At 45.1% G+C, this 20,383-nt stretch overlaps 1 long non-coding RNA gene across 3 annotated transcripts in view; it reads left to right on the plus strand.

The window, feature by feature from the left end:
* The first annotated feature begins 2,117 nt into the window (after window positions 1–2,117).
* The window catches only part of LOC144113090 (uncharacterized), a 39,338-nt gene continuing 21,072 nt past the window's right edge, over window positions 2,118–20,383 (plus strand). For 2 of the 3 annotated variants that reach the window (XR_013310608.1, XR_013310607.1), the window contains exons 1-5: window positions 2,118–2,205; window positions 4,822–4,882; window positions 7,047–7,139; window positions 7,486–7,540; window positions 12,073–12,204. This is a non-coding gene — a long non-coding RNA (uncharacterized LOC144113090). Of the gene's footprint in view, window positions 2,206–4,821; window positions 4,883–7,046; window positions 7,140–7,485; window positions 7,541–12,072; window positions 12,205–16,905; window positions 17,128–20,383 lie in introns of those variants that run through there. The other variant, XR_013310609.1, reaches the window with a different exon arrangement.

Raw genomic sequence — 20,383 nt, forward strand, 5'->3', positions numbered from 1 at the left:
GGAGCCCTACACTACGGCACCTCATTCTTACTTTCTTCTTTCACTCCCTCTCTTATCCCTTCCCTTACGGCGCGGTTCAGGTGTCCAACGATATATGAGACAGATACTGCGCCATTTCCTTTCCCCAAAAACCAATTATTATTATTATTATTATTATTATTATTATTATGCCCGTGCCTACCGCAGCTGCCGCAGTTACCGGCGGCTGCTTCAAGCCTGTGCACTGCAGAAGCAGCATATATTGACCAGCTGGCGCGTCACTGCTGGATCCGCGTAGTAGCATAAAAATATTAAATTAGCCTCGATAGGTTTCTGCCACATAAATGCCGCATTCGGAAACTGGCTAACAGGCATTGAGCCACGGTAGTAAAGCGCGAAGTCTGGGAGTCGATAGGCACTGCCACTCAATGCACTTAATACCATGCAAGTTACTGCGTTTATTCACCTGAACTTCAGGATAGTAGGCTGATAACTGCTCAAGGAAAAAAAAAAAGACATGTAGCTGCACACGTACTTATCACCTTGAGCTGGGGTGCACGGGGCGCCGACAGGTTCACTCGCCCCCAAGGAATGCGTTTTTTTGTTAATAGCACACCATGTTTTAATGGCGCGTTTTGTGACATTTAATATTTACTTGAAACTGTTTCTTGATATGACGACGTAATTATTTCATTCGAGTAGAAAGAAGTCTGGTAAGTTGTGTCAATCTTGCGCGGTCGCGTTGGTGTACTTAGAATAGCGTACCTTAAGTGTGCTAAACGCCATATGCTTTTTCATTGTATCATGCATGTGTCATGTTTCATGAGGTAATACATGATCGTGAAGCTTGTTTGGAAAGAAGCAGCCGCAGGCGTGCTACTCACAGACACGTGGCGAGATTGAGAGGGGACGCGGCATGAAAAGTGTTTTCGTTATTCATGCATGCGATATGTAACTAAACTTGGTGCAAATATGAAATTCCTACGCTAGTTTCAGTCATTCCTTTTATTTATAGCTATACCTGGTGCAGTTCTGGGTAATTATAATTAGCACCGTCGTCAAGTCCCCCCAAGGTCTCAAATAATTGAGTAGATAGTGCACAGTTTTTTATGCCAGCATGTACATAAAGCCCTGTTCTGTATGATGACGCGATTAGTTCTTTTTCTATATGATCAGTATACTTATGCATGCATAGTTACATGAAAACGTTTCTTACAAAAAATAACTAACACAATACTGCACGTGTAGGGAAAAAAATAGAGAGATTTATTACGCTCCTCAACGTCTCAGGAATAGTTTGCGACAAATGGAATCATTTGATTTTCATGCGAATTACGAAGGTGAGTGATCCAGTCGCAGAAAATGTGAGAAGTCAGAAAACGAACCTTAAAGTTTATTCCCTCGTTTATGGCATCTTCGCTTTCGCTTTGGTCAAAGAAATGCGGCACTGAAATCAAAGAAATTACCTCACAATTTTTGACGACCACACTTCTAAAAAACGTAATTTATAAATTTGTACTCAATATTTTGCTATAATTTTTCGTCACGAAACTAGACTTCAGGGCTAAGGAAAGAAAACAATTCTAGAAATCAAAAATTTTCACCAAATCGACCAGCTTAACAAGAGGACAAGTCGGCCCGGCTGGTGCGTGGTCATGCGGCTAAAAACAGCGCTAAGCGAGACAGGAGATCGGGGACACGACGCTGTCCCCACTTTTCGCGCAGCGCGACACGTACGTATGTCAGCAGACGATGAGCGCATGTCTGCTCCGACGAAACAACGCCAGCACTTCCCCTCACTACTGCCCCGAAGTAAAATCATTCCGGCTAGTGCAGAGTGTCAAAACTTGTTTTATTCAATGCCTAGCGCATAAATAAACGGCAGGAACGCTTTCTACATGTTTACTGCTAACCATATATACAATACACAGTGGCAAACTATTTCTCTTTATAGGCCGCACGTGGACAATGCGAGCTCGTGTACTTCGACAAATTACTAAGTAGGAAGCATCGACCATTGCTATGATTCGCAGAAACTGGAAACGCGCCTACAAGCCTTGAAAACCCGCGCTCAACACCTATCCGCGACGCCACTCCCCGACCTCTTGCCTACCACGAGCTCGCTAGCGACTGTAGCGCCACCTCGTTTGTTTACAAACATGCAGGAGGTGACGGTGTGCGCGTTTGTGGGTAGCAGTTCGAGGGTTTTGACGAACTTGTGACAAGGTGAGCATTTTGTTCTCAAATTTGGAAAGCGTTTTTTTCCCCATTATTTAACCGCGCAGTGTGTTTGTTTGTATTGTAACCCTGCGTATCGTCGCATGTTATGTTCACGATAATGTCAGTACGACGTGCATGCGCTTTCCGTCAATATCTGAAGTAACATTAGTCAAATCAGCGTAAACTTTTGTGCCGCACAAACTGTCCATGTTTGTACTGCTTGTGGGATGTGCTTTGAGATGATTCTGCGCACGAGGTGGTCCTGTGATAATTTGTTACCAGATATAGTCTAGAGGCATGCAACCATTTATCCCACTGCAACAACGTTGAAAAGCTGTTTACTGTTCATGCATCTTCTCCTTACACTTAACCTTTCGGTCTGTGCACACGGCGCCGTGATCTTGAACCGGAAAAGGTATGCGCACGACGCGGCCTTAGCGCCCTCAGCGGCGGTGGCGGCGCGTCCTCGACGAAGACTGTTCGGGTTCAGCTGCCGGCTGTCGAGCCCCCTCCCCCCCCCTCCCTGTGTCCCCCACTCTGGCGCCAAACATGACATGGCTCACAGACGGACGCGGAGACTGCTTTCTCGTCGTAGTCACGTTACTCAAATCGGCGGCCGTACGGCGCGGTGTTGTGCGCCGCTACCGCTGCCCATGCTGGCGATATATACTGATCGATCGCGGGTGCGGTCAGCGCCGTGATGCTCGCCCGCTTCCTTGTGCTACGTTACCTTGTGCACGTTCAATTTTCCTTTGCAAACATATTCGGCCGCAGCAGCAGCGGACTTACGAAAGCCGGATACATGCAAATTGAGTTTGGACCCGCCAGTCACAGGAGTTTTGGTTAGGACTTATTATGCCACACACTGCACTTTTACTTAATGGAAAGAAATAATTATTATTGTTCCTTCTGATAAATTTCCGGAAAATTGTAGTTCTACTTTACCACTGTTTCCTCGCCTGCCTGGCTATGCTTTTTCATTGGGAACTACTAGAACTTATGTGACAGTCTTTAAAACTTAAAGTTGCACTTCACACGGCTCTATGATTCCAGGCAGGCAGCCACTTCGCCGAACAGAGAATGTAGCACTGCTAGAAAAGCAGTTCTAAGCTGCTGTCGTACAGTCTATGACTGCTGTTAAACGTGATAAGGAGCACCAACCTAAGGTCGAGTCCCGCGTGCGATTCATCCCGACGACGATTAAGGTCGGGGTATATTACTGTTGTAAGGGGTGTCAGTTCTGATTCTGAGCAATACGGCACGAGCACGGCGTTGCGGTGGCCGAGCCGAACATTCTTTAACAGTGAAGGGATGTCAGTTAATTCTGATTCGGGGCAATACGGCACGAGCACGGCGTTGTGCTCTTCAGTGCAACTGTTAACGAATCTCGCTGCCAGCAATTCGGATACCGCCGTACAAGCGGAAAAGAATTGGCACCGCACATCGCTTTATTTACAGACTGCAATGCCAACAGCAGCACACGACGCCGCGCCGAGCAGTACAGTACGTCCGGCCGCCGATTTGAGTAGTCGCCGAGCCGCCGCTGCCGCCACCGCTGCTGAGCAGGTCGCGTCGTGCGCATACCTTTTCCAGTTTAAGGTCATGACGTCGTGCGCACAGACCGAGTCTTTCGGTAATCATTCGCGTGGTTCCTTTGGATCTGGACAAGTGGATATTGTTGCTAGGGACGCCTGGCAACAGAGCCCCTGGGGACGCCCAGTGGGTCAGCTGTTTGTCCAGGTGCCAAGGTACCAAAGTTACCATTCCTGGCTTTTTCTTCCCAGTCCATCAACCTCATATTCCTTGAAAACATTACAATATGTAATCAGGCAGTGAAAATTGGTAATTTCTACATATTTCAGGACAGTTCAGAGAAATGCACATGCAGCATCAATCGTCTCTTTGCAGACCTTCTATGACCTGGATACATTTCTTCTAGCAGAGTGGAAAGCAGTAGGTCAACTGCTCACAAATTTATTTGCCTCTGGTGCAAAGTAAGGAGTGCAAACATCATAGACAAGTCTAGTCTGTTTCATTCTCACTGCATTTTATCAAAGCATAATGTGAAATGCTGTATCTCCCATACCCCAGTTTTCTTTACTTTGAGCAGTAGGTACCCACAATGAACAGCAAGGCAACTCCACTCGCTGACGATTTTGCCTTCAGCAGCAATACAGAGATTATGTTACCCCATGTGTTATTTCGACATAGACTCAAAACTTCGGTGTACAGCTGCGTCCACAGCTGCAATCACCTTTCATGAGCACGCACCCCCTAAGACACATAAGGGTCATTCAGTCTATAAATTCCTCTTCTTTGTTCAGTAAACCCTCTTACATTATTTTCAAGCCACTGAGTCATGGCTCCTTTCACTTGGCATGCCCTGGGCCAAAACTACAGTGTTTGTCAGCATCATCAGCAGCAGCAGCCTATGTCCGCTGCAGAACAAAGGCCTCTTTCATACCTCTCCTGTTAACCTTGTCCTGTGCCAACTGTGGCCACCTTATTCTCGCAAACTTCTTTTTCTCTCCCACATAGTTATCATGCTTTCTGTCAAGATGCACCACACCATGAGGAACTTTATGTACAGTGCAAATATTGACTGGTATTCAATGTGTTCAGGAACCTCAAAGTGCCAAGGGATGGATGGATGGCAAACAAGTGCCACATCATGCTGGATGCTGTGAGTTACTTCCTAGCACTTTGACATGGAAGTGCATCGAGGACTGATCAAGGTTTCGAGTTGAGCCACCAGTCAGTCCAATGCCAGGGAAAAGGGAGCTAGAATAACTTCGTCCCTTTCAGTTCCTCAAAGTATGAACGTTAAACCTTCAAACCATAGCTCATTTAAGCAGCATTGACGGTAATTGCCTGTAAAAAATTTAAAGGAAAAGGGGAAATGAGTGCAGGTTCAGAGAAAAGGCAGAAGGAGGGGGGGAAGGAGTGTGGAAGCCATGGGTTCCTGAGAAGTGATTGTAGGAGGTGCAGGGAATAAGGTAAAAGTATAACGATGAATGAAATGATGGGTTGGGCTGGAGGGCGAAAGAAACGATAAATCAGTAATATGAAGTACTGGGAAAACCTCTGACCACGTGTGAGACCTTTTTAAATAATTACGCCAGTGCTGGAATATGCATGTTAGCAAACATGTGAGCGCGTGGCCGCACTCTTTAGAGGTTCATTGCGTGTGACAGAGCCACTCATCGCTGCAAAATGGTGCAGGGGAAGATGGACCTGAGTGTAGTGCTAGTACTCCTCTACGGGCAAGAAACGTAGAGGCTAACTTTCAGGTTCAGCTCAGGTTAAGGACAACATGGGTAGCTATGGAAAGAAGAATGATAGGTGTAACATAGAGACAGGAAGCGGGCAGAGTAGGCGAGGGAACAAATGCGGGTTAATGATATCCTAGTTGAAATCAAGAGGAAGAAATGGCTTTGGCAGGGCATGTAATATGAAGGCAATGTAACCATTGGTCCTTAAGGGTAACGGAGTGGATTCCAAGAGAAGGCAAGCATACCAGGGGGCGGCAGAAGGTTAGGTGGGCGGATGAGATTAAGAAGTTTGCAGGCATACAGTGGACGCAGCGGGCAAAGGGCAGGGTTAATTGGAGAGACATGGGAGGGACCTCTGCCCTGTAGGGGGCGGCTTAGTCAAGCTGATGATGATGATGTCATCTGTCACTTCACCTCGATGTGTGGCAATGTTGGATGCAGTGGTCCTCCAAAGAGCAAGCATGGCCACGTGCTCGCGTGTCCGCATTAAGAGTGGACAACCCTCTACTTCAGAGATTCTAAGTTTCCTCTGGGTATGTTGAACCCAGATGAAGACAGTTCCTCTTGTTGAAACATTGCCAAGCACCCTGAGGCTTTCCCCTTCCCTTGTTCACTTTGTGAGTGTTGTGAGTGTCAAGATCTACCATGCACTCCTTTTATGGCGAGTTGCCTTTCGAGTAAGCCCTAGGATTGCCTTACAAGGTGCAGATAACCACATCTTGCATGGTTATCTTTGTATGTATGCACCAGTGATAAGTCATGAAGGAAATCAAGGGATTTGTATTGTTTAACACTTATTTTAAAGCTAATCACAAGGATATAGTTGAAAATGTGCAGTTTTCTGCCTACAAGGGCTTGGTTGTGTGTCATTACCGGTTTCTCTTTATCAGGGCTGCTTGACAGCTGCCATAAAAAGCAGGTTTTTGAAAAGTCAAACGTCAAATAAGAGCATTTCTACTATTACAATTTAAATGTTATTTGTGGAAACTTCAATCATTGCCGGTCAGGGATTGATATTTTCAAATAACTAGCCTGAAGTTCAAAACCCGCATTATTAACTTTGTAACTTCTTTCCTTCCTTAAAATTTTGGTATTTATTTGTTGCTTTCAGCAAGCAGAGGTCTGTGTTATAGCGAATATTTTTCACTACCTTGAGTGAAAATTGGGCACTATCAACCCACCATAAAACTAATGTGTAATGTGTAGTCGCAAATTGCTTGTATGAAACTGTTTTGGCGTTGCAGCATACACAGCGTAATCTTAAAGCCAAATTCTTTACATTTGCAACTGGTTCATAAAAGGCCTATTCTGGCTAATGGCATTTTTCAAACTGATAACTTTAGTTCATTCAGGAGCATATATATGGACAATATCTCTTAAAGGTGTGATTGCTCACATTAGCTCTTGGTACCTCACAATATATAGTTTTATGCCTCCAGCATCACTGACTTGCATCACATGTTAAATAGAGTAGTAAAATGCCCACTATTAGTTTAAACCACTACTCAGAATGGGGCTGTGCACTTTTTGTTATGTTGTGTGAAGTATACTTATGTATGAAACAACTTCTTTCAGCTGCACTTCACATGATTCAAATTCTACCAGAAGAAAGGCTGCAACACAAAATTTGTCACCACTTGTTTCTTGCCCAGCACATAACAGGCCATGGTAAGATAAGAACAAAAATGGTGCATGTATGTGTTCTGCACATGCATTTTGTGTACTACCAACACTGTGATGCGATTAACTGATGTCATATAAGAGAGAGCACATAAAGCATTTTTGTATATATTTTTTACAAAGCATTTTTTTGTATATATTGCAGCATGTTTATTTTATGTTTTAAACTGACCATTTAGCTCACAACTCAGTAACTGCTATATGTGCAGAAATTTTATAGACCAAGTGATTTACATTAATTCAATCTACACCTTTAATTCACAAGCTCTTCTGTCCTGTTGGGACAGTTAAATAATGTGCACTACAGTAAGCATATGCACACATTCTCATACAGAGGTCTGCCAGACGGGGGAGAATGTGGTGTGGATTGGAATGGTGAACTAACCACAGTAAGCCTATTTTCTATTTCTTTGCTTTTTCTAAGCTTTCTTGCTGCATGTGTGGATAGTTGATTTGCACATTTTTTAGTGTACAGCGGGCACATACAAACATCAACTCTATGTTAAGCAGACCAGTGTCCTCTTTCAGAGACTGTTTTTGTGCTGAAAATTTACTGCCAAATTGTTCTTGTAGCACTCAAATTTGACAGCTCTGCAATGCTTGCTGCCCAAGTCTTCCTATTAATGCGGTCCAGGTCATTGAAAATTGATCGGCAAGCACAGGTGGCATGAATTACTAGCAGAGTGATAATGGACCTTGATGTTCGTGTCTAAACTTTTGGCGGAGTAGTGCAATAGAGCAGCATGTTTTCAAATATCAACACATGTGGTTTGACAGAGGTGCAGATGCCCTTGTGCCATTAAAATCCATCATGAAGTTCATCTTGTTGCCCTAAGAGACCATTGGTGATTCATTCTCTGCATCGTATTCATTCTCTGCACTCTCTGCACAGCTCCATTTTCTTCTTTTAATATCTTCCACAGTATTGACAATTCAGGCTTGTTCTGAAATCAGTGTTATCATAGCCCAGTCTTACCACTAACATTTCCATCTATGTGGCCTACTATTCTTTCTGCATTTAATCTCAAGCCTCATTGTTAGCATCCAAGTTTCAAGGTGTGGCTTTTCTTTTGAGCAACATCGTGAGGCTGCTTCAGAACACAAAAATGCCCATCGAGTTTACTACAGGCAATTCTGTACCTCCTGATAATTTTTTTCTCGTGGTGTAGCTCTCCAAACTCTACTTGGCTTACATAGAGCTCCCTTACCACTTCCAATATTCCTCTACTCATCATAGGCTGTTGGTTCCTTTCAAAGACTATTGCACTTCAGTTGTGGTTTCTGCTTGTTTTCTTTATGCCCACAATTCTTTCTCTGCTTAGGTCCTCAAGCATACACTGCAATTCATTCTCGTAGATACTTAACAGCACCATCAACAAATCGGAGCTTACTTACTATCTGTCTCCTACTGCTTATATTTCGCTCCCACATACTCTCTTTGCTTGTTGCTGCTTTTAGGTTTCCTCCATGACTTTGTTTGCTCAATCCTGGCCTTTATATATTTTCTTCTGCTGCTTAGCTTCGAATTATTGGCTAGGTTTGATGGTTCTGCTCCTTCTGTGTTCACTGTGAGGTTTGAGAGCTTCATGCTGTGTTGTTTCTTTATATCTTTTTCTTCTCGGGGTTTTATATTCTCTAGTTACCCTACCTCTTGCTTTTCACTTGTTCACTTGATTATTGCGGTAAGTTCACCATTGAAAACCACACCACATTCTCTGCAGAATGCATGCATATGGTTCACCAGTCCTCCTGACTGCTATGGTACGTAATGCCTAATAGCTCCGTAAACAGTACAGCTAGTCCAGCTACGGCTCGAACAGCTAGGTCCAGAGATTCTTAGCACCCTCCCCTGCGTCACAGTTCTAGCCGTGATTTATTCAATAACTGCTGGAGGTAAAGAATCAAACAAATTTACCTTTATTTATGACCAGAATCACTGTTTGGCAAAGCAGAATTGTGGAACTTGAGGCATTATTTGAAGAAAAACAAACATTTTTAGCTTTGGCGTGCTGTAAACAAGGTTTTCTGAAGAAAGTGAGGTTAAAGGTTCCTGAGGCAGTTAATTATTTGTGGTTTTCTGCTTCATCTGTACACAGGAGTATTCGCTGACATGACAATGGCCATCATTAGTTGCTTGCGGAGCATGCCTAAAGGCTGCCACGCGTGCCTAATCTGCTTATCCTCACCAGATCTGGTCTGCACCGCTGAAGCTAAGTGCTGGATAACAAAATGGCACCCATGACATTTGAATACCCCCTACCCGATTGTATAGACCTCCTCCACCCCGCGACGTCACGAAGATGCGGTGGCGCCGATGTCAGCAGCGCCTTTTGCATGGTAGGCGAAACAGGTTCCGCCTGCCAGTGTCTACCGCAGCTGCCGCAGATACTGGCGGCTGCATCATTCCTGTGCACTGCAGAAGCAGCATGTACTGACCAGCTGCGTCACTGTTGGATCCGCGTAGTAGCATAAAAGGAAATTTAAAATAGCCTCGATAGGTTTCTCACAGATAAATACCGCATTACAAAACTGGCTAACAGGGAATGGGCCGCAGTAGTAAAGTGCGAAGTCTGGGAGTCGATTGGCACTGCCTCTCAATGTACTTAATAGCATGCAAATTACTGCGTTCATTCATCTGAACATCAGAACAGTACGCTTATAACTACGCAAGGAAAATATGTAGCAAGCAGCGCACGTATTTATCACCTTGAGCCACTGGGCACGGAGCGCCGGCAGGTTCACTCGCCCTCAAGGAATGCGTTCTTTTGTTAACAGCACAGCATGTTTTAATGGCACTTGTTATGGCATTTAATATTTACTTGAAGCTGTTTCTTAATATGACCGTCATAATTATTTGATTCGTGTAGAAAGAAGTCTGGTAAGTTGTGTCAATCTTGCGCGGTCACATTGGTGGGCTTAGAATAGCGTGCCTTAAGTGTGCTAAAACCCACATGCTTTTTCATTGCGACATGCATGTGTCATAAGCTGTTTTATGAGGTATTACATGATCGCGCTGCTTGTTTGGAAAGAAGCAGCCGCAGCCGGGCTACTAACAGAGACACGTAACGGGATTGAGAGGGGACGTACGCGGCAAAGAAAAATGTTTTCGTGCGATATATAACTAAATTTGGTGCAAATATGAAATTGCTACGCTAGTTTCAGTAATGCGTTTTATTTTTAGCTATACCTGGTGCTATTCTTGGGTAATTATAATTAACACCCTCGTGAAGTCACCCCAAGGCCTTAAATAATATAATAGAAAGGGTGCAAATTTTTTTATGCAAGCATGTTCACAAAGCCCTGTTCTGTATGATGACGCTGTTAGTTCTTTTTTAGATGATCAGTACTTATGTATGAATAGTTATATGAAAGTGTTTCTTACAACAAAAAAAACTAACATAGTACTGCACGTGTAGGAAACAAAATCGAGAGATTTTATTACATTCCTCAATGTCTCGGGAATCGTTTGCGTCAAATAGAATCATTCTATTTTCATGCGTTACGAAATTGCAAAGGTGTGAGTGATGCCAATCGCAGAAAATGTGAACAGTCAGAAAACTAGCCTTAGGTTTATTCCCTCGTTTATGGCCTCATCGAGTTCGCTTTGGTCGAAGAAATGCGGCACTGAAATCAAAGAAAACCTCTAATAAATCAAAGAAACTACCCCACAATTTTCGACGACCACACATCTAAAAAGCGTAATTTATTAATTTCTACTGAATATTTTGCTATAATTTTTGTCACGAAACAAAAGACTCCAGGGCTAGGAAAGAAAATAATTCCAGAAATCAAAAATTTTCATCAAATCGACCAGTTTAACAAAGGCAGAAGTCGGCCTGGCTGGTGCGTGATTTTACGACTAAAAACAGTGCTTAAGCGAGGCAGAGGAGATCGGGGACACTACGCTGTCCCCTTTTTTCGCACAGCACAACAGGTGTGTCAACAGACGGTGAGCGCACGTCTGCTCCACCGAAACAACACCAGAGCTTCCCCTCACTACTGTTCCGAAGTAAATCATTCCGGCAAGTGCAGAGTGTCAAAAACTTGTTTTATTAAATGCCTAGCGTAGACATCAACGGCAGAAACACTTTCTGTTTACTACTAACCGTATATACAATTCACAGTGGCGAATTATTTCTCTGAATACGCCTCACGTGGCCAATGCGAGCGCGTGTACTTCGAGAAATTACTAAGCCGAAAGCATCAACCAGTGTTGTGATTCGCAGAAACTGAAAACGTGCTTGCAAGCCTTGAAAACCAGCACTCAACACCTCTCCGCGGCGCCACTCCTTGGCCTTTTGCCTACTGCGAGCCCGCTAACGACTGCAGCGCCACCTCGTTTGTTTGCAAACATGCAGGAGGTCTATACATTTACAGTGGTGAAGGGCCTCCTTGACACACCAGTGCTTACCTGCCTCCTCTTTTTGGTGCATTTGTAACTCAGTGGTTATGGTGTTCGGCTGCTGACCTGAAAGATGTGGGTTCAACCCCGCCTGCGGCGGTCGCATTTCGATGCAGGCAAAATGCTAGAGGTCCATGTACTGTGCAATATCAGTGAAATATTGTCCACTGACGTTTCACAGTACATGGGCTCCTTGTGGTCAAAATTAACCGGAGCCCTCCATTACGGCTGCTCTCATAGTCTGAGTCACTTTGGGACGTTAAACCTCACAAGTCAAATCATAAATGGGACTCTTTTTCAGGACGAAAAAATTCCTAATCAAGGGACCAGCTGCATAATTGGAACTGCTACTTTCTTTCAGTGTACTAAAATGTATTGCAAACAGCTATAGTAGCATAGTTCCAGTGTGGCCGAAATGTTGCAGCAGCTTGTTAGGCATTTTTCAGGGAAGTGCTGCCGTATATGCATTTTTCTCCTCAGTGCATCTGTCATAATTTTTGTGTTTTGCTATTTGTGCAGGACAAGTGTTCCTCTGAAGACTTCATGGGCTTAATGCTCCTGCTCACTGCATAGATCAAGGTGCAGGTACATCTGGTCCAACAGACAATAAATGCTACACGGCCTTCATGTCATCTTTACCACTTTAATCAGGTGGGCCTTGTGTGAATTTCGTGCCGAGCAGCAGTGGTATGCTACCACAATTGCTTTAAGCTCACAGGCCTGCTGTGCTGTGCAACCCTTTCATTTGGTGGCACATCATCAGTGGAGCTCGTGGTAGCTGCGGTTGCTTAGCTTGCCTACATTTTACACGTGCAAGCACTCCGTTTATAATTTTCGTGTATAACTGGCCATCGTCTTGCCAAATTGCCAATCAGCAACTCGTTGGTACCTTGTCAAGCAGTACAAGCGTTTAGTCTTCCACTCCTACTTCTGAAAGCAGAAGTACTTGATGTTGGGCTAGTTGGTTCATCATAAAGTTGAATGGCGCAAAGGAACAAACACAGGAAGACACAGCAGTGGCGCTCTTTCTGTCTCTATGTCTTCCTGTGTTTGTTCCTTTGCGCCATTCAACTTTATTCTGAAAGCAGTCTAGTGAATGAAATGCATTCACTATATAGACCTTTCCAATAAGGGCCCCCTGGGTATCGCGGTATTTTTTCACTAGTCTGTTGCATGCACCTGATGCTAGCCCAGTGGAAGGGGATACCTCTGACCAAAAAAGCTGTTGGTGCTTACAATCCTATTAGAGTGAACATTTTATATCTGGTCGAAGATTAAGCAATAGTTGCGAGAAATTTTTTCCTTTTGCTCATGAGGTAATGAAATCATGTCGGTCACAGGTGGAAGCTCCATATTTTTGTACATCATCCACACACAAAAATGTGATGTAAATGTGACCCAATGGTGAGAACTTTGAAAGACTCGCAGTGTGATAAATTTTATTACATTCCCATCCCATCTCGTTAAACCAAAGTACACTTTCGGTGAACAATTTCATGTCATTACCATTTTGCTGTTGTCAAAATTCCCCACTGTTCTATCACTTGCCCCCCCCCCCCCCCCCCCCCCCCCACCAAGAAAAAAAAAACAGTTATGTTGCAAGAAAAAGATCAGCCTTGTAGCAAGCAGTTCCTGGTGGACATGCAACAGCCAGTGGTTCTGAGGGGAGAAGCAGGTAGAGTGTTACTGCGAGAGCAGCAGCAATGTACTTGCAACAGATTTGTTTGATTCTTGCACTTGTGTGCCCTTGCAGTGTATGCATGTGCTCTGCTAATAACTAATACTGCAAGCTACCACGGTTGCCAGCCCACACAATACAATTCACTGTTTAAAACACAATACAAAACTTTCAGCAGTAAAAGACCCAAGTTCATCTCATCACATGCTGTAATATCATGGAAAATCAAATAACTTCCAGCTCTTTTGATCACTCGTTATTGAGCGAGTCATTATTTTCTTGTATAGAAATTTTGCAAGCAGTTGCACCATGCTTGCATTTATAAAATTCGCTTCCTTCTGGAGGTGCACCATTTTCTTGCACATTTTGTGTGCCTTACAGTCGGCCTTTGCTGCTGCCTCGCTTTCTCCTCTATGGAGGGCTCTATAGCAGATCCTTGTCGCTTGTGGCAGCTCTTTTGGAGTTCCCTTCTTTTGGCGCTTGTGCCAGCACCGGCGCTGCTCCTTGCACCAGCACTGGCTCTGCTTGTGTTGCCACTGCTGGTGCCTGTGCTTTGCAGTACAGGTACTGCAGCACTGGCACTGCAAATGGGGGAGCTGGCCGCAATTTGTGAGAGGTCTCTGCTCCTTCCTTCAGGCAGGCTGTCCTCTCATGACAGGAGCACTTCTGAGCCGTCTGGAGCCCCATTGGCAACTGGCAGCTGCACATGATGAAACATACAAGACAGCATGTTATCATCTCAGAAAAGAGGTTAAATGTGTCCTAATGTAATGCAATCATCTGCTTCCACAATATATTACAAAAACACAAACTGGAAAGAAGGCAGCGGTTCAAATTTTTGTTTTCCTGAACATAACTAAATAGAGGTATGAAGATCCCGACGTGTACATGAGCATTTCCTAGCCCCAACTTTCACATGAACCAATGGGTTCAGTTCAGTTTTTTCCTGAATACTGTTGCGGAGTGCAATTGCCTTCCTTTAGGTTTATGTGAATCGAAGTATTTTGTGAAGGAGTTGTAGGATATTTGTACGGCTTCTAGTGTTGGTGTTGTGATGAATGTTGGATTTTTTGTCTTTTAAATGACTTGTGGCTGTTGCGGCTAATGGTTTTAGGGCCAAAGTTATGGCTCACAGTATGTACAAATAAATAAATGAATGAACAGCTGAACAAGACAGTATACCCAGCTGATCAAAGTCAATAACAAGCAATATATTAAATATGTGCAAGCATGTGGGGCATGGTTGACCAAGGGTAAACCCAGCTGCTGAGGTTGAGTTGAACAAAAGTACATGGGAGGTGAGGTGCGAACTTTGGCACGACGCGGCGCTCCAGTTTGAAGACCTAAGTGCCATTTCCGCTTCCCATTGCCATTAATGCCCATGGTTGTGGGAGTAGCTTACTCTACATAACCCCCCCCGCCCCCCGAGTCTGTCCAATTTACAGTAAGCCCTCGTCAACGTCAACATGATTCCAAAGAAAGGATTGCTGGGTCGGTTAGTTCATTATTCAAGGCTTAAAAACAGCACGAATAATGGGATGATACAGATAGAAGCAATAGGCAGCACTGAACCTGCAATTGAGTGTATTTTATGTGAAGTGGAAATAAATACAGAAAGCATACACAAAGAGCTTGTAGACAAATACGCCATACAATACAGATATTACTTATATACTTCGAACGAAGACAATGCAAAAAAGGACAACCACAGAAGAGGACACAATGCAAAGAACGCTTCTCTTCTGTGGTTGTCCTTTTTTTCTGCTGTCATTCGTTCCCAAGTATGAATCACCAACTAGCCCACCACTGTGTTTTATGGAATTACTTCGACATTGCAGATATCACATAGAAATTTATTATCTACAGTAGCCGACGGGTAATTCGGACTCCAATAATTTGGACTTGTAGGATATTTCGGACCTCGATGAGGCGCCGTCAGTCACCCCATAGAAGCACATACATATCCGCGATGGATATTTCGGACATCAAAAGTCCGAAAGTTCAATTTTTTGGACTAATTTCAGTTGCCTGCGGGCCAAAATCGGCCATCTTATCGGCTTTTTGCCGGCGCAAAAGGTGCCATCTTGGATTGAGGTGGATTTACGCTGGAGTTGGATTGGCTTGACATACTTTCGGTACCTCATTGTTGCCAGTAGAGGTCTTTGCGATCTCTGACACTTCGAGGTGGCAGCTGGGTTGTCATCGCCGTCAACTTGTTTTTGTCGCCGACGTTGTCGCGGGCAGTTATTGCTTGTCTCATACGTTGAAAATTGGTTGTTGTGGAAAGGAAATTGTATAAGAGCTATCTCGCATCTCGGCCGGAAGGAATAAAGGTGGGTCTGAGGGAAGGAAGGAAGAGGTGCCGTAATGGAGGGCTCCGGAATAATTTCGACCACCTGGGGATCTTTAACATCGCACAGCACACGGGCGCCTTAGCGTTTCGCCTCCATCGAAACGCGGCCACCGCGGTTGGGATCCAACCCGGGTACTCCGGATCAGCTGAGCGCCCTAACCACTGAGCCACCGCGGCGGGTCTCATACGTTTGCCATTCGTCGTTTCGTCACTTGGTTTCCTCTGAACGCATCGACCGAGTTGCGCTCAGTCTTCACGAAGTTACATTCATTCGCCATTTTGTGATTGCGTCCGGCGGTTCCACCGCTTTGAACAAAAAGTGCCTTATCTTTGCGTGTGTTTGACGAGCGGTGTGGTGCGCGCTCGGGTTGTGGACAACATGGCCCCGCCGGGTCCGTCAAAGAAGTGTGGGAAGTATTCCAACTAAATGCGGTGACCTTGCTGTCTAGTGTGTACAGTGAAAGCACAACTTTGGCGCAAATACAGGTGCAAATCGTCGCCAGCAAGAAAAATTTGTCGTGAGGTAAAATCAATGACATTTTTAAGCCGATTTCATCTCAATAAAGTGGTTTTTTGTACTTCGCGGATTTTTCGGACTGTTCGATTATTCGGATCATTTTCCGGGTCCCTTCGAGTCCGAAAAATCGGTTGGTGACTGTACTTTGCTACTTCCCTTCAGTGTCCCTGTAGAGAAACGACAGTTCAAAATAACAGCTTATGATCCACAAGTTGCTGTATTACTCCACAGTATTCAAGCACAGTTGCTAATGGAATCAATGGATGACGATGGGTATCTACAAGAGAGAAAGATGAAGGTGAAGCTGCATGTGCACTGGTGTGAAAGATGAATTGTCATACAGCACTCGTAATATTAATATATCACGCAAATCAAGGCACCGAAATACTGGTGCGTACCATAATTTCATCTTACTAGAGACTTAAGTCGTATCTATCCGCAGTGTGTGCCTTTTGACATATTATTCCCACCTGAAGAAAAACGACTTAACCTAAACTAGCAATGCGCATTGAACTTCCTGTACAATAAAGTGGTCTTTACTCGGCATAGTAAAATTACCGTATTTACAAGCATAATTTGTGCACTTTTTATTCAGAAATTAGGGCTCTAGGAAGAGGGTGCGCAAATTACGTGGGGATTTCGCGAGTGCGACTTAAAAATTTCCACAAAGGTCATAACGCGCAATATTGGTATAGTGTATGTTGCTGCTTATACGTCATCACCCGGACCCGCACCCTACGCTGGCCGGCCCCCGAAAAAAAGTTCACTCTAAATGAAAGTCTGTGCACTCCCCCCCTTTTGCAGGATGGCATGAAGGTGCATGCATGAAGCTGAATAAGACGCTAAAACAGCGTCGTCGCTTACGGCCCAGCCAGTTGTTCGGTAGTTCCGGATTCTGTAAGTTTGCTTTCGCAACTTCGTCTGGGAAAGCAACCGCAAATCAATAAATCAATTATCACACCACACAATTCTTTCACAATACCGCACGAGTGTCGACCAAACTGCTTGTCGGCGCCTTATCACGGCGCGGAGCTGAGAAGCCAGCGAGAATAGCCACGTGTGCACAAGTTTGCCGACACGATTGTCGTCCATGCGCATGCGGTTATTCTCGCTGGCTTCGCAGCTCCGCGCCGTGATAAGGCGCTGACAAGCAGTTTGAAACTTGCCGTATAGTTGTGATATCCCATCGCAAGACACGACCGAACAACCAAACACAAGCTGTCAGAGCCACCAATAAAAGCATAGCCGGCAGTCGAGTCACATGCATCAGCCAAACAGCGGTGTTGGCTCTTCTACCAGCTGCTGATCCTCCCTGGAAGTGCTGCTGGCCGTTCCGAGTGGCGATGCCGCTGGTGCCACCGCGATTGTAACAGTGGCCCCTGACACCACCATGAACGCCCAGTGCACAAGAGATTCAAAAAGCCTTCCGAACAAACGCGGAATAGCCGAATGCTACTGGGTAGAGCCCGCATACATGATGATGGTCTAGCGCAGCGCAGTGCGTAAAATATGCGAGTAAAAAAATTTTTTTGTGTAAACCCGGGTGATAAGATAAGAGTGCGCAAATTATGCGCGTAAATACGTTTCGTAAATGGAGAGACAACCAGCTGGCTACCAATATATACAGTTGCTAGTAAAAAACAAGGATTTATGGACGAGCAGTGGGAGTTGCTTGGCTAGTTGGTTTGCACTTCATGACAAAGAACAACAGCACAAGGCAAAAATGTAGACGTGGAGGCCAGTGCCCATGTTTGTGGGAGTGGTTTACACAACTGGTTGAGTCTGTTCTTCATTATCTGTTGCTGGCCAGCATTTTATAATGAGTATGTTCTGCACTGAGAAATGAGCAGCAATAGAATTCTGAAGTGATCTGAACGACCGATAACATGCAATGTTATAAATCACAAATTACCTCTAAACTTTCCTCGACTCGCCCATCATCGTTGATGGGTAGGCAGCCGAGGAAACTGTGGAGCTGCCCGTAGAAGATCCTTGGGACACCAGGCAACCCAGTTGAAGTGCCTGTCCGTCTCAGCTGTTTGGAAAAGTAAAAATGATGTGAGCTATTAAATGTGTTGCTAAAAAAAGCATTTGAAGGTTTTATCACAGCATTTCTCTAAGTGTCTAATGCATATGCACAGGTACTGGTGAAATTATCTAATGCAATTTACATTTGCAATGTGGCTAAACTAAATCCTGCTAGTTGCAGCTTTGCAATTGAAGCCATGACTGTGCATTATGGTTCACCTACTGTCATTCTAGTAATATCAGTGAATTTCTAGATTTATTTCTTTCATATATCTTTCCCAGGCTGCACTGTGTATACTACTTGACACATGCTGCTAGTACACACAGCCTGGTAAAAAAATATGAAATAAATCTAGAAATTCAATTAACTACATTGTTGCTCTAGCAGGTGGCCAGAAATAGCGACGCGTACAGCAATGCTGTCTGCGCTGCAGCTCGCAATTTGCAAACAAAAACGACGAACTCATGTGTAACGAGGAAGACTAAGTTTGCATGCAGCGCCATGCACGCGTGCATGAGCGAAGATTCTAAGTTCTGCGTATGCTGCTCCTGCCTGGGTTCATTTACTCTTGAGTCCTTACCACCTTAACAATGCATTCTCAAGATGGTCTGCGACACTCCAGAACTGTGCGACGACGGCGAAGAGAATCGACACGCTGCTCCAACGACATCACATGATACTGTCGCACATGCGAGGCTGATGTAAGCAGTTCAGCTGCGCTATGAAAACAGCGCCAAGAACCCGATGGCACGAGCATCGTTCGGTAAAGGTCGCACTTACCGGTATTTCTTGTTGAGGTTTTCTATTTTATGTCTCACTTGTTTGCTGGTGTATGGGCCTTCTCCCTGCGGTAGCCCGGCGTTCAGTTCCACTACAATCGCAGCATATATCCGAGCGTTGTGCGTGTAACCCGGGTGGACCTCATTAGGCTCTCCGAGCTCGCAAAGCATTCAGCTGTGCATGCCCGCAAAACGCTATAACGGTAGGTGCTTAGAGTTCTGCCAGGCGAAACTTGTGAAGTTTTGCTCCCCAACAGAGTATAGAGGTGAGGCGTGTGTCAATATGCGCCAGCCGGTGCGCTGGGAGGCAAAGTAATCTGTCCGAGCCGTCATCGTACCGACTGCTCAGTCAGTGTACAAAGTGTCAGAAGCTCCACGTGCAGAAACTGCCAGCTCTGCGTCTACGCAGTATGGGCCCACATTACCTTTCTATTGCGTCTCGGGCTTATTCTTCAGTTTTCTCATGGAGTGTTGCACTTACTTCGTCGCCACCAAAACCACTTTCCACTGAAATTACTCCATCGTCCGTCAGTGGCTTAATTGAGCTGGATACGATGATGATGGTAACAAATATTGTTAACAGGGACTGTCAGTTATGAGCTCTCATTTTTAAATACAGCGGTATATAATATCTGAACGTATTACACCGTGTTATTGACTGTTGTTACATTCGGGGGCCCGCCCGTCTGGGTTGGCAGCGTCGTCGGCAAGGTTCACCTGCTGGAAGCCATCACTAAGCTTCTTCTTGATGGTCCCGAGCCACGCGATAAAAATCGCTCCCACGTTCCATACCCGAGTACCCCGAAAAGCGTCGCTCAGGCGGACTCCGGGCGAAGCAGAGAGGCCGCCGCAATGAGCCAGCGGCAACTATATTTCCCAAATGCCCGTGACTAAGCTGAGGGAACTAATGCGGCCTCATTTCCGGTAGAAAACGGTCTGCATGGGAAAACAGTGGCGGATTAGCGGTCATCGTCCGCCAGCCTTCACAGGCGTCGCCAGGAACGAAGCGACCCTTTCGGCTACTGGACCCGACTGTGCGTTCTTGTCTGGGGCGTCGACTGACATCTAAAGAACAGGTATCCGCGGTGCGTGGAATCTTTAGGCTGGCTACGAGATCATCCCCCTCCGCCGTCGACGTGGACAGCAGGGCATCCTCCTCTCTCCCTGGCTCGACGTGCGACGAGGGTGTGTCCATGTATGCGGTGGTGCGTGTTTGTGGGTGATAATTCAAGTTTTAAGCCACTCCCACCCTGGTGGAGACGTCCTCAACTTGGGGGAATCTGGGGACCAAGAACTGTATAAAACTTGACAGCGAGTGCAGTGAAAATCGTGCACCCTTTTAATGTTCCCTTCCGAGTGCTCCTCTATCGTGCTCTTATTGTGTGCTTTGTTTAGGGATCATGCTCCCTTTTAAGGCTCCTTAAGCCTCCTTTTAAGATCCTCTCTTCAGAGAGAAGTTCACTTGTAACCTGTA

The sequence above is a fragment of the Amblyomma americanum genome, chromosome 1 (genome assembly GCF_052857255.1).
Source record: "Amblyomma americanum isolate KBUSLIRL-KWMA chromosome 1, ASM5285725v1, whole genome shotgun sequence".
In the NCBI taxonomy this organism is placed as follows: Eukaryota; Metazoa; Arthropoda; class Arachnida; order Ixodida; family Ixodidae; genus Amblyomma; species Amblyomma americanum.